Raw genomic sequence first — 15485 nt, 5'->3', positions numbered from 1 at the left:
CCTTTAATTGTCATGTTAAAATAATGTCACAAAGCAAAAAATGCAAGACCATTAGAATACTAAAGAAAATAAATATCTCTTAATTTTGGGGTGAAAAATGACCTGGCCATGTGTTTGACTGGATTTTGAAAATATGGATAAATGCACCTCTGAGAACCACACAATGGTTTCCTCTGTATCCAGACTGTTAAATAACTGCTATTTACTATTCCCCTGAACTGAGTGGATATATCAGCACACATTCCATTCATTTTTGTGTTTCTTCAGCTGAGGTGCCACATCAAACATGAGGAACTCTCATAAGATTGTGCCGGTGTCTCTCCAGAGACGCTCTGGCCTCCAGCATGTTGTTTGTGACCTTTCCAGTGCGCATTCAAAGACAATGCAGCTCTTTCTCAGAGACACCTCAGGCTCCGCTGCATTGTGAGATGACAGAGCTGGATATGAGAAGATTTCAGAGTGCTTCACCTCTCTGGGAAAATACCAGAGCTCTTTACGCCAAGAAAGGCTTCGCTCTCTGGAGTGAGAGAATATAAAGCACATGCATAACTGTATGCTTTAGCTAGCTTTAAAATGCTCTGTTTAGATTAAAAGCATGGTTTTGACAGTCATTCTTTGCTGGTTTTCAGATTTTAACCAATGAATGGATTTTCTGGACAAGAGTCTGCTTGGTCTCTGTTTTCGCTTAATTTGATGGGTTCTGATTGAAAGTAATGGCCGTTGTGTCTGCAGGCTGATGCTTTGGGTTATCAGAACCTCTTCCAGTGTTTTTTTGTGTCTAAAAAAGAGAGGCAGTTATGTAAATGAATTGTGCACTTATTAATACCTCTTGATAAGTCTTTTTATTATTTCTGTGCTGTCATAAGAAGGCTTGTGCACTTTAGTTTCTCAATGATATTGGTGACTGTGAGTGCAGAGAAGTGAAGCTAGGCATGTAACAGCATGTCTTTGACAATAAAACTGCTTCTGAATTGGGTTTCATTGAGCATCCTGCTGAAATGAGCTGTTGTTGCAAAGCAAACATATTTGTGAAAATAAATGTACATTTGAATCATCTGCATCTTTTGTGGAGTAATTTTTGACAGCTGATGTGCAAGTAGCTAATGATTGTTTTCAAATATTCATGCCATGAAAGATTTGCTCTCTGTTGTGTATTCTGATAGCCAGGTGATGTTTATTAGTTGTATTTTTGGTTTATATGATGTTATTGTTGTCCATTAGATTTGTTGGAATCATCATGTGTCACAGGCTGGAGCACCTTTATATATTTGGCTGTGATTTAATGTTGCTCACAAGATTTTTACTCATTGGTGGCACTATAAATTTTAGCTGGGGTTTTTCTTTTCATTTCAAATTATAGTGTTAAGTTTTATAAAAACAATATATTTATTTATGAAAACATTTATTTAATGTTTAAATGGATTTCTATATAAATACATGAAAATATTTATATTTTAATTTGTTTAAAATATTTACACATTATTGATTTACTGAACTATTTCATGCATTTTCTGTAATTTATTTTATTTTATGTACTTTTGTCCTGCTGGTAGATATGGCATTATCGATTTAAGGCGTTTTTTCAAGTTCAGTTTATAGAGTCAATGGATTTTAATATAAATACATTAAAATATTTATATTTTTTCATTTACTTTAAATATTTGTTATTTTAAAATATTTAATTTTATATTAATTATAATTGTATAAATATTTAAATTTCCCCTCAACACCTAGCCTTTTTTTCATTTTCATTTTCTTTTTTCCTTCTTTCTTTTTGGTCTTATCAAGGCATTGTTGTCTCTGAAACTATGTTTCTGTGATAAGTTGTTTTCTCCTTTGATCTCAGCTCTTATGACTAGCCATCCTTTATCATATTGTATGTTTTTCCTCAAGAGATATGCACGCTGATATTCTGTGGTTGTCAGTGCAACGCTGAGGTACCTTCATGCAGTTTATTAATGCTCATGCAAACCTGAGGTCATCTGAGGAGCGAACACACAACCATCTGTATCTCCATGACACTTTGAATCCCTTCATTGCATCTGTGGCAAAATCTGCTGTTTGCAGCTGTTCATATTTTCATCCATCCATCCTCTGCAATCTCAAGTGTCCCTTCCTCTTTTTGAAGCGGTAGAAGCAGATGCTGCCAAACGGGCCGAGATGGGACTTCAGAAGCAAAGATGCTGATTATTCGGGCTGCTGGATTCGCTTTTATAATGACAACAACAAACGCTTATGAACAAACCATGTTTTTTGGTCATATTTCATAATTTTGGACAAATTCCTCTTTCTTTGTCAAACTAACAATAAAACCACCTTTTTACTACCTTTCTATTATGATTTTTTCATACTTTTCAACCGCCTTATAGGTGTCAAAATCACTGTTTTCTCCTTGTCGCACACCCAGACTTTTAAACTTCAACAATGAAAATACAGTTTAAAAACATTGCATATCTGGTAACTATTAATGTACCTGACTTAAGCACTAGTAAAAGAATTAAAATACATTATAGTATTTAATGTGAGACCACTATCAATATTACATATAGCCGTCGCACAGTATTGGTGTCATTTCCACCACAACACTGTAATGTCCCTTTAAGAAGTTTGTGTGAAAGATTGTTTAGGTGGTTTCTATGGAAATGCTCAGTGACATCAGAGCACATGTTGGACATGGAGGGAATTTAAATTTTCATCAACAGCACATGAAGAAAAATCAAGGTAAATATTGCTTGATAAGTTAATATATTTATTCTGTCATTTCCAAACATGCTGTACCTTCAAGGTTAAAAAAAAAAAAAAAAGCTAAAACTTTTAAGTTAAATGAGAGTATTTTGCATACATGAAATGCTAAGTATTAATTCAAAGCTAATCAGTGAAGCTATCTTCCATTTTATCACAAAAAAACACATTTATGGTTTCAAAGTACAATTGATATGTTTAATTGAATTTAATGAGTGTGATGACTAAGACTTTTTCTAATAACTATCTCTGCTGTTTCTCTATATTCACGTTAATTAATTGTCATTTCCATTCTTGTTATTTATTTTCTAATAAGCTCTTACCCAAACCAATATTACATTTAAGTGTGTGACAGGTGTACAGTTCAGCATTTGGTCCTTAGAGCTGTTAATTTATCTCACTGACAAATTATTGTACATTGTGGAAAAACTGGTAAAACTAGTTACAAAAAGATCTTAGACGATTCTTGAGTGGCATAAGTTATTAAATAACAGCTGTATATTGAGATGTGGTGGAAATGACATTTGTTCATTGCAGGTCGGAAAAATGTAAAATATTATCAATTTATCTAGTAATCTAAGTTTGTCCTCTTACAAACCTTAAAACTAGACATTAATTAAACTTATGAAACTGTGTAACGTGACTTTTGAACAAGTTTTTTTGTTCAACTTCACAAGGCTAAAAGTGTCCCTAGTTGAAGAAACTCCCTGATATGGGAAACTTAGCTTCTCTTTCTCATGAAACTGAGGAGTTTGTGGTTGGGTAAAGGTTTGTTTTGAGTCCAGTTTAGTGAACGGGATAAGATTCGCTTCAGTGATGTATATCAGTGAAACTCAGAATGTTTTTTTGTAATATGCATATTATATAGGCCTACACACACACACACACACATACAGTCTCGACATGCTAAATGCCCATAGTAAACGCTAAAATACTTTATAAGGGCCTGTTCACAAATCAATTTCTTGCATGCATGCATATGTCTGAGTAGTTTTCACCATACTGATTAGAAGCGTGGCTCTTTGACACAATTTGCAGTACTTAATGCATTGTGGGACTGGCATTGAAATTAAATTAGACCATCAAAATGGATTGTTTATAGCTTGAAATGGCATTTCTAACTGCATTGTGAAGACTTGTGGGTCTTTGGACTCGGGCTGGTAAGCAATCTGTAATTAACCACTCAAACACCATAGCAACGTGCTAAACAATATTCATTGCACCTTGAAACACCATAGAATTATGCCACCACTCATATTGAATACATAATTGGTATTTTTCCTTAAAAGAATAAGTTTGCTTAGTTCAAATATTCTGAGATTCTTAATCCTATTAGAAAGCATATGCACATTTCTAAGGCAAATAAATGATCAACATGATCAAAATTTTGCTGAAAAATTTTGCATGCCTTCTGCCATCTCATTGATAGTTTATACTTTTTAGCAAATATATGCAGTGTGTTTTTGCTGTGAAATCTTTATCTCCTTATACTCCTTATTTTTATGGAGTAAACATAATAACAGTTATCAAACAGTTATTAAAAAAATCTTGTTAAAATGTCAATATCAAATATGATGCATCAGGTTTTTGATGAACATTTATTTGTTTATCTATATATTTTGCCCTCACAATGAAAATTACAAAGCTTTGATAATAAAAAATAATAAATTAATTTAAATATCATGTAAGACATTACTGGGAAATATAGAGTGATACTTAACATGCATTTTATGTAAATAGTCTGCTAAAGAGTCATTTCATATGACTTTTAGCCATATAAATATCAGCAACTGTACTACTAAGTTGTATATTTTGCCTTTTATAAGGCCTCTGAAATACATTTGAAGTGTTTTTCCTTTTGAGCATGAACTCCATGTTCTCACTATATCAGGCTTATACTGTATATGAACCATATAAGCCTGGTGTTCAATATAATAGTCAACTAAAAAACACTTTTTTATTATTTATCCATTTTTTATTATTTTTTCATATGCCAGACAGGGTTAAATTTATGCGAAACATTACACTTTTCCCCCTCGTCGTCTTCTCAATATCTTATCACTTGAGATTTCTGCGAGCATCTTGCTGCGAGTTAATTAGGGAGCTGTGCTGAGCGAATGCACTCCATTATCACTCTCTCATAGGCGCTGTTTACAGACTGGATCAGAGCCGCTGAATGGAGCTTTGTGAGCAGACGCCATTAAGAGCTGTTATTTAAAGTGTCTGAATTTACTTCACAGCTGTAGTTATCTGGACTCACCCCGGTATGTTCAGTCAGAGGCCTGTCCTGTCCATTTATGTAAACAGGGTTCATTTTTACATGAATCATTAGTTAAAGAGCTGCTGGTGTTTGGCAAGAGATGGCCATTGGCAGTTACGGAAGTGGAATAAACCAGAACAGGATGTTCAAATGACGCTGTCACTCATGTGAAGAACTTAGCTTCTCTTTCTCATGAAACTGAAGTGTCTGTGGTTGGGTAAAGTTTGTTTTTCTGCTTTGAGAGTCTAGTTTAGTGAACATGATAAGATTCGCTTCAGTGATGTATATCAGTGAAACTCAAAATGTTTTATAATGATGCCAAGTGTCTCATAACTTTGTCAAGATGATGTGAGTGATGATAATGTTTACCTGTATAGCACACACCACAGCAATGATAATGTCTGTGTGGGACTTTTTTTTTTAAAAGCAGCGTCCAGTGAAATGAGGGGGAAATTGTTTTTTTTAAACTTAATTCTACGTTTTTAGAACGCAGTGTTATGCATGAGACGCAAGTGCACCGGTCAAAAACTTGTGTCTGTTGTATTTACATAGAAAAAGTATGGAAAAGCAGCACAGTGGAATGGAAAAAACACATTGTGTGTGAACAGGCCCTTATAAAAGTATTTTAGCGTTTACAATGGGCATTTAGCATGTCGAGACTGTGTGTGTGTGTGTATAGGCCTATGTAATATGCATATTACAAAAAATATATATAATTCAATTCAAGTTTATTTGTATAGCGCTTTTTACGATACAAATCGTTGCAAAGCAGCTCTACAGGAATTTAAGTTTCCACAATATATTTATATATTGCAGAACCTTAATATGTTTAACTTATGGCAAAATTTGGTAATTCTGTATGTTGTCTGAGCTTTGGCATCCTCTGAGGTCCTCTGAGGGGTTGGCATCATCTTTTCTCAGGTGTTCGGTCATCTCAGATCATTTAAGGGTTGGATCCAGACTGAAGCTTCTGTCATTCCTAGTTACCACGGGATGTTAATCATTTAAGCAAAAATGATTTGTTCAACCCAAGCTAAAGAATAATAATAAACGTACATTTGATCAGATATAACTGCAGTACAAGATTATAAGATGCATTATGTGAATGCTTGGCTAAAGAGGTGTGTCTTTAATCTAGATTTAAACAGAGAGAGTGTGTCTGAACCCCGAACGTTATCAGGAAGGCTATTCCAGAGTTTGGGGGCCAAATGTGAAAAAGCTGTACCTCCTTTAGTGGACTTTGCTATCCTAGGTACTACCAAAAGTCCAGAGTTTTGCGACCTTAGAGAGCGGGTTGGATTGTAGCGTGGTAGAAGACAAGTTAGGTACGCAGGTGCTAAACCATTTAGGGCCTTATAGGCAAGTAATTATATTTTGTAAATGATACGGAACTGAATAGGTAGCCAGTGCAGAGACTGTAAAATTGGGGTAATATGATCATATTTTCTTGACCTGGTAAGAACTCTAGCCGCTGCATTTTGGACTATCTGTAGTTTGTTTATTGAAGATGCAGTACAACCAGCTAGCAGTGCATTACAATAGTCCAGTCTAGAGGTCATGAATGCATGAACTAGCTTTTCTGCATCAGAAACAGGTAGCATGTTTCGAAGCTTGGCAATGTTTCTAAGATGAAGAATGCTGTAACATGGGAAATATGATTTTCAAAGGACAGGTTGCTGTCTAAAATAACACCCAGATTTATGACTTTAGAGGACGTAACAGTGCATCCGTCTAGTTGCAAATTGTAATCCAAGAGATTCTGTGTACTGTTTTTTGGTCCAATAAGTAATATCTCTGTCTTATCTGAATTTAATAGGAGGAAATTATTGGTCATCCAATCTTTTACATTTTTTACACAATCTATTAGCTTAGTTTAGAAGTTTCATCTGGTCCTGTTGAGATATATAGTTGAGTATCATCAGCATAACAATGAAAACTAATCCCGTATTTTCTAATAATATTACCAAGAGGCAACATGTATATTGAAAATAGCAGAGGACCTAGGACAGATCCTTGTGGTACTCCATACTTTACTGGTGATAATTGAGATGACTCACCATTTAAATGAACAAAGTGGTAGCGATCGGACAGGTAGGATCTAAACCATCTTAAAGCCTGCCCTTGAATACCAGTATAGTTTTGTAATCGATCTATGAGTATATCATGGTCTATAGTGTCGAACGCAGCACTAAGATCAAGTAATACTAGCAATGAGATGCAGCCTTGGTCTGAAGCAAGTAGTAAGTCATTTGTAATTTTAACAAGTGCAGTTTCTGTACTATGGTGAGGCCTGAAACCTGACTGAAATTCTTCATAGAGATCATTTTTTTGCAAGAAGGAGCACAATTGAGAAGACACCACTTTTTCTAAAATTTGAGACATAAATGGAAGATTTGAAATGGGTCTGTAATTTGCCAGTTCATTATAATCTAGTTGTGGTTTCTTAATAAGAGGCTTAATAACCGCCAGCTTGAATGGTTTTGGGACGTGACCTAAAGATAACGATGAGTTAATAATATTGAGAAGCGGTTCTTCTGCTACGGGTAACAACTCTTTCAGTAGTTGGACACATAGCACTTGTATGAATACGTATGACACCAGACAAGAGAACATGGGGCAGACAACACTTTAAATACAGACCTAAACGAGGGGTAATTAGACGAGACACACCTGAATCAAATGAACACATGCAGGAAAACTAGGTCACGGAGAGCACATGGGGAGAAAAACACACACAGACAGTCCATAATCCTGACAGTGCAATGTCCCCATATATATATATATATATATATATATATATATATATATATATATATATTCCATTACTGATTCCTAATTACATGACAAAAAATGTACTTAGTAACGTAATACATTAAATTAGATATTTTAGGTAATATAATCGGACTACTTTTGGATTACTTTTGACCGAACTCATTTATCAAATTGATTTAAGTAGGAAAGTCTTGTACCATATTGATATAAAATTACAAAGAGTAAGAAAATAAATTCAGTTTGTTGTAATTAACAACATGAAGTGCATTAAACACTTCCAAAACTGGGGTTCATAAATTAACTGCAGGGGTTCTTAAGTTTAATTAAATCATTACAATGTAAAATAAATCATTTTAAGGTAACACCAATCAAAATAAAACACTTACTAAAAAAGATGAAATATTTTATGCTTACATGCATGTTCTGTGACCATTAACCAACTGAGAACATGCAAATGTGATACTTTATTATTAAATTATTTATTTTAATATATATGTATTGTGATGTCCTAGGGCTATATGAGGTTTAAGCTGCCACAAAACAACCACAAGAGAGGCAGATGCAGAGTGAACAAAACTGATATTTTTATTTAACCAAGAAAATAGTAGGATATATATATATACACACACACACACACACACACACACACACACACATAAAAAATTATTGTCATCGATTCCTATTGAATTAGTTTAATGGTGTTGAGTGCTATTCTTTAGATAGATAGAAAGATAGAAAGAAACTTACTACATCATACCTGGTTAGTGTGTCAGTGTGTGTTATTTTTCATTTGGTTCATTCATATCTGTACAGCACAGTACAATACAGGGTGAGTTACAGGCTAAAGTTTAATACACAGAGAGACAGACCTAATAAATGACACTGATTGACACTGCTCACACATGTTATTACTGCTAGTAAAAAGCTTGGACCAGCGTCACATGATAATGAGAATGAGATAAAACTGGCGTAACTTAGTCACAATGCTTACTGTTTTTGTGCATGCATTAGATGATTGCAGCAGCCAGTCGTTTGATGGGTGATGGTGCCACGCATTGGCCTCATGAGTCAGTCATCCCACACTAGTTCTGTTCACACCGCTGTCCATTAGAAAACACTATTAAACAAATGCAGAGGTTGCTTATTTGAACATAATGTACCTTTTAACAGCTGTTATACAACAATTCATCATCTCAAGGGCCTCGGTGAACTAAACAACAACACAAGACTGCATCGATCTTTTGACATTTTCACTTTCATGTGTGATAAGACAATTCTCAATGCTTAAAGATTGAAAATGTTACATATAATAGATTTTTTACTTATTTATTTATTTGCTCAGAGGTTGCTTTTTCATATAGCTATGGTGAATTAATGGAGATATCAGTTGTGTTTTGTTTATGAACTTTGTTTCCGATGTTTCTGCTGGTAAGAAATAAAAATCAGATGATAGTTGATCATTCAAATGGAAATTTTATACTGGAAATCCTTAAAATGTTATCTGCAATGCTTATTTGTCCTGCATGATAAAGGATATAATCATAACCTTGAATAAATCTCACCAGATGCTCAGCAGTTTTAACCAAGCTAAATGTAATTTTAGGAAAATATAATAAGAATGAGGTTGCAGTCATGTTCAATTTTATTTCAGCACTAACAGTGTAACGTGCTTTAATATGCACAATTATGCAATTATGCAGTGCAACTATACTTTTAAGAAACACCAATGTTCTCAGTGTTTGCATACTCATGAATAAAAGCTTTTCATCTTTGTGGAGTAATTAAAGCGAGTAAATTAATTTAAAACACGGTGTTGCGTTTGATCAGTTCTGGCATGTTTCAGCATCCTAAAGATTATCCAGCCATAGAGATACTGTTGTCTGTTGAATGAGGGTTAGCCTGGTTAACTTAATTTAATTAAATTGGATTCTGTTTAATAATAACATTTTCAGGCATTGTGCTCAATGATCCATCATGGCACGCTGGAATGTCATAGCAAAATTGATCTTAAATGTTTAAGAGAAGTGCTTAAGGAAAGGATAAACTATTCAGTATCTTTGTTATTTGACAATGAAAGTAAATTGAGATTTTTGAGACCTATCCTGATCCTAGAGTTTCAGAAGGGATCTTAACAGTGCTCAAGATCGCCATCTGCAATGAAAAAGATGTCAGTTTACACAAAGATTTCTCATTAAATTCTCTGGAATCCAAATAATCTGAGTTGTGCTATTATCCACATGAAAGGAATAGCTTACCCAAAAATCAGAATGTGCTAAAAATGTCCTCACCCTCAGGCCATCCAAGAAGTAGATGAGTTTGTTTCTTCATCACAACAGATTTGGAGAAATTTAGCATTACATCACTCGCTCATCAATGGATCCTCTGCAGTGAATGGGTGCCGTCAGAATGAGAGCCCTAGCGCACAATACTAGTGCATAATCCATAAAAACGCTTTCACTAGTGAAAAAGTCAATCCTCTGTTGTCTTCTCAAATCAGAATATTCAGACATATTTGTTTAGATCTTTTTTTGGACTGTTTTTGCTTGTAAATGCTTGATCTGTGCATATTTATCTCCTGATTCAGACAAGTGACTTTTTTCACTGAATAAATACGTATTATGGATGGAGGACTTGCATTTTAGCCAGAAAGTAACTTCTTGTTTTGTTTCTTGCAAAAATGCTGTTTTTCACTTTCACTAGATATTAACTGATGGACTGGACTGGTGTGGATTATTGTGATGTTTTTATCAGCTGTTTGGACTCTCATTCTGACGGCACCCATTCACTGCAGAGCATCCACTGGTGAGTGAGTGATGTAATGCTAAATTTCTCCAAATCTGTTCTGAAGAAGAAGTGAACTCATCTACACCTTTAGATGGCCTGAGGGTGAGTACGTTTTAATTTTTTGGTGAACTATTCCTTTCCTTTTAATAACATTATACTTTTAGTTTAAGTCTCATTTGTTTTGTGTTTTTATTCCTCAGTGGCTTTTAAGCAGAAACATCTGAGACAAAGATAATACTTAAACCCAACTGAGAATCCCAGCTTTGAAGGAGCATCCACTGAGATTTCTTTTGGGCTTATGGCACTTTTTCAAAACATGTTGTGTATTATGTTTTGTTTTTTGTGTATTGTTTGTGTTTGTACTCTTTGCTTTAAGTATGCACTGCATAATTAATCCCCCAGTGAATTAGTTTAGTTTATACGGCTGATCGCTTAAGCTTGATTATCTCCCTTCTCATTAACTATGTTCGAGTATGAATAATGCATTAGGTCAGTCTGTCTAAGTAGAGTATCATGTTATCTTTGTTTATTTGACAGTGATTGTGTCTCATGCGTTAACCCCGGGTTGTTAACATGTTCTGTAGGGGATTTTGCAGGAATTAAAAGTCAGGTGACATAAAAAATACAAAAGAAAACAGGACGTTACTCCCTGGTTGACTAAGACAGAAATGTTTTTTGCAGTATTTGCTCTTACAGAATCATAATGAGGCATCATTATGAAGTTACATGAGGCTCAATTAGTACATTTGTTTCCTCACCAGAAAACATACAAGAAAGAGCATCTTTATGACAGTTAGAGTCATGGAGTCTTTCGACAAAACTACAAATTCCTATTTGTATACAATTTTATGATACTTTTATGTGTTTCTTGGAACTTGACATTAATAATCACCACCTTCTCATCCTCTCTTTTTGTATGAAGGGTTATTATTAAAACCCTATTATAGCACATTATTGCATTATTCCTCCTTTTCAGTAATACTGTACTTGTAGTAAAATGGTGGTTATACAAATGGTAGTAAATATGCAAAAAAAAAAAAAACATGGTTACTATACTTTTACTATAATAAAACCATGGTTAATTTTGGAAAAGGGAATGTTAGAGGGGACCCCAACAATGCTTCCGAAAATTAACCATGGTTTTAAATGTGTAGTAACCATGTTTTTTTGTTTGTTTGTTTTTTCAATACAAATAGTTATTAGTGGCATATTAATAAACATTTGTATTACCACAGTAACCATGGTATAATATATATACCATAGTTAAACTATGGTTAGTGTAGCAAAACCATGGTTAATATGTGTTTATAGTTTAACTATATGAACCATGTTTTGTTTTTTTTTGCTAGTAAAACTATGGTTAATTTTTATTAGGGAAGTTAATATCCAAAAAAGGCAAGAAATCAGGATGTTAAACAAAAATCTCACTTTTCAAAGCCTACATTGATAAGAATGTCCCAGCCATGTTCGTCACTTGTTGCGGTTCTCTTAAACATTTCTGATGTGGTCCGTGCGCATTTGCAGCACATTTCTGTATTTGGTTGTGCTGTGAGTATTTGCAGCACATTTCTGTATTTGGTTGTGTTATGAGTATTTGCAGCACATTTCTGTATTTGGTTGTGTTGTGAGTATTTGCAGCGCATTTCTGTATTTGGTTGTGTTGTGAGTATTTGCAGCACATTTATGTATTTGGTTGTGTTGTGAGTATTTGCAGCGCATTTCTGCATTTGGTTGTGTTGTGAGTATTTGCAGCGCATTTATGTATTTGGTTGTGTTGTGAGTATTTGCAGCACATTTATGTATTTGGTTGTGTTGTGAGTATTTGCAGCGCATTTCTGCGTTTGGTTGTGTTGTGAGTATTTGCAGCACATTTATGTATTTGGTTGTGTTGTGAGTATTTGCAGCACATTTCTGTATTTGGTTGTGTTGTGAGTATTTGCAGCACATTTCTGTATTTGGTTGTGTTGTGAGTATTTGCAGCACATTTCTGTATTTGGTTGTGTTGTGAGTATTTGCAGCACATTTCTGTATTTGGTTGTGTTGTGAGTATTTGAAGTGCATTTCTATATTTGGCTGTGTTGTGAGTATTTGCAGCACATTTCTGTGTTTGGTTGTGTTGTGAGTATTTGCAGCACATTTCTGTGTTTGGTTGTGTTGTGAGTATTTGCAGCACATTTCTATATTTGGTTGTGTTGTGAGTATTTGCAGCACATTTCTGTGTTTGGTTGTGTTGTGAGTATTTGCAGTGCATTTCTGGGTTTGGTTGTGTTGTGAGTATTTGCAGCACATTTCTGCGTTTGGTTGTGTTGTGAGTATTTGCAGCACATTTCTATATTTGGTTGTGTTGTGAGTATTTGCAGCACATTTCTGTGTTTGGTTGTGTTGTGAGTATTTGCAGCACATTTCTGCGTTTGGTTGTGTTGTGAGTATTTGCAGCACATTTCTATATTTGGTTGTGTTGTGAGTATTTGCAGCACATTTCTATATTTGGTTGTGTTGTGAGTATTTGCAGCACATTTCTGTGTTTGGTTGTGTTGTGAGTATTTGCAGCACATTTCTGCGTTTGGTTGTGTTGTGAGTATTTGCAGCACATTTCTGTGTTTGGTTGTGTTGTGAGTATTTGCAGTGCATTTCTGTGTTTGATTGTGTTGTGAGTATTTGCAGCACATTTCTGTGTTTGGTTGTGTTGTGAGTATTTGCAGCACATTTCTGTATTTCGTTGTGTTGTGAGTATTTGCAGTGTATTTCTGTATTTGTTTGTACTGTGAGTATTTGCAGCATGTTTCTGTTTTTGCAGCACATTTCTGTATTTGGTTGTGTTGTGTTTATTTGTAGCGCGTTTCTATATTTTGTCGTGTTGCGAGTATTTGCAGAACATGTGCTGTTAATCTAATGTAGATGTTTTCTTAATTTACGTGTTTTTTTTTATTTGCGGCATGCTGAGCTCTCCCAGCCACCATAAGCTTATGAAATTTTTTTTTAATAAATGTAAATGACCAAAATGTATTTCTGCAAAGATAACCACTGATCTGTGATTTAGCAAGAGACAATTTCTTCCACATTCACCCTTGTGTGATTTAAAACCAAACAAGAAAAGGTGATTTCATTAAAATGCATACTGTAACCTCATTCATTTAGCATGCATATGTCTTTGCTGCTTTTTTAACAGTTGAGGACAAGCAATGAGCCAAGACACAAGAATACGACAATTACACCCAAACTAGATTATGTGGAAGCAGAGAGACATAAACTTCCAAGCACAGAACCAGACCAGGAAACCTGATTTCTGCATCTTACATCTTGAACAAATGTAATTTGTTAGAGTGTGTGTGTGTGTGTGTGTGTGTGTGTGCCCCCAGTCGTTAACTAAATATGACACGTTTTTTATTCTAACAATAGGTTTTCGCTTAGGGTCAAAGTTTTTCAGTGGCAGTTACAGTTAACTTCAAATATATATAAACAATAGAAGTCTTTTGTTACAGCATGTTCTTATATAGAAAGCCAAGTATAAGTGTTTTTTTTTCAAATACTTATATTCTATTCAGTCCTTTAGGTACAGTGAGAGTTGACCTTTGACCTTTCCTTTAGCAACCTTTGCAAATACTAAACCTTTCTGTAATTAGCATTTGTACTAGGTTAAATTAAAATTGATAGTATTTTTCCAGAAGGAAGCAGCAAATTTGTACTGAAGCAAATATTTCTAGAGCAACAGAGGAATATTTAAGTGTTGTGTTCTGGCATCACAGCACAATGCTTCATACATTTGTCTTAGTTTGCATTCATTTTGCTTTGGAGTGCGTAGGAAATGGATGTGAATTTTCCCCTCTGGTGTAATAAAAAATGCGTAGGCTGTAATCATCACAAATGACCCTCCAATATCAAGACAGCACGGTGATCGCTATACTTTCTTTACTTTTAGCCAAACTTTAGTGTATGGAAATATTTGTTTCCACCCATGGATGCTTTTGTGATGCTAAATCATATTTTTCAAAAGTCACAGAATGTGTGATTTAGCAAAATATGGAATAAAAATAGAAAATTATATGCCTTTTGAATTGTTTTTTTATGGGCTGGAGAAGTTTGAAATTGAATGGGTTTGAATTACAACAGAGCAGGAACAAATTAGTGTATGAACAGTTCAATTTCAAAAATATAAAAGCTAGGAAAAAATGTTTTAAAATGGAGGCAGCTCAGAAAATAATGTCCAAAAACAGTTTTTCTACCTGTGGAAATATTAGAGGAGCATTTGAATGAAATTATGTGCTAATGGAGGAGGTAAGCATGTAATGATGGAACCCATTAGTTGATACACTCAGGCACATTGTCAACTCATTAGTGAAACGAGGATTTGTCCATTGCTTTCCATTGCTGTTTGGCCTTTTAGCTGCAATTCTCTTCAGTAGTTTACCATTAAATTTATAAGCCATTCAATGCATTAATTAAGCAATAAGATATGAGAGGAAGTGTCATTTTGAAAAATTATTTTGGATTAAAATGTGTGTTTTTTAAATATAGTATTTTACATATATTAATATATGTAAAATAGTTTGAAAAAGATTTAAATAAAATAATATAGTATTTAATTAAATACTATATTTTTAATTTCAATCTTTTTTATTATAAAACTATATGTGCATTTTATTTTAGTATTTTACTATGTATTTCACTATACATTTTTTATTCCCTTACTATATATTATTTTAGGTTATTATTTAAAAAACACAAATAGTTTTATAATACAGTATTTTGTACATTTATTTTATTGTCTTTATATTACAAAACTTTATATATTTTTAAAGGGACAATGGATGCCCATTTTCCACAAGTTGGTGTGATTCTTTAGGGTCTTCATGAAATGTCTTTAATATACTTTAGTAAAAATACCTCCGTAGTTGTGTAAAACAGCCTTTTTACCTTGTCAAAAACA

The sequence above is a fragment of the Barbus barbus genome, assembly GCF_936440315.1.
Source record: "Barbus barbus genome assembly, chromosome: 47".
NCBI lineage: Eukaryota > Metazoa > Chordata > Actinopteri > Cypriniformes > Cyprinidae > Barbus > Barbus barbus.
This window is presented reverse-complemented; position numbering follows the sequence as displayed.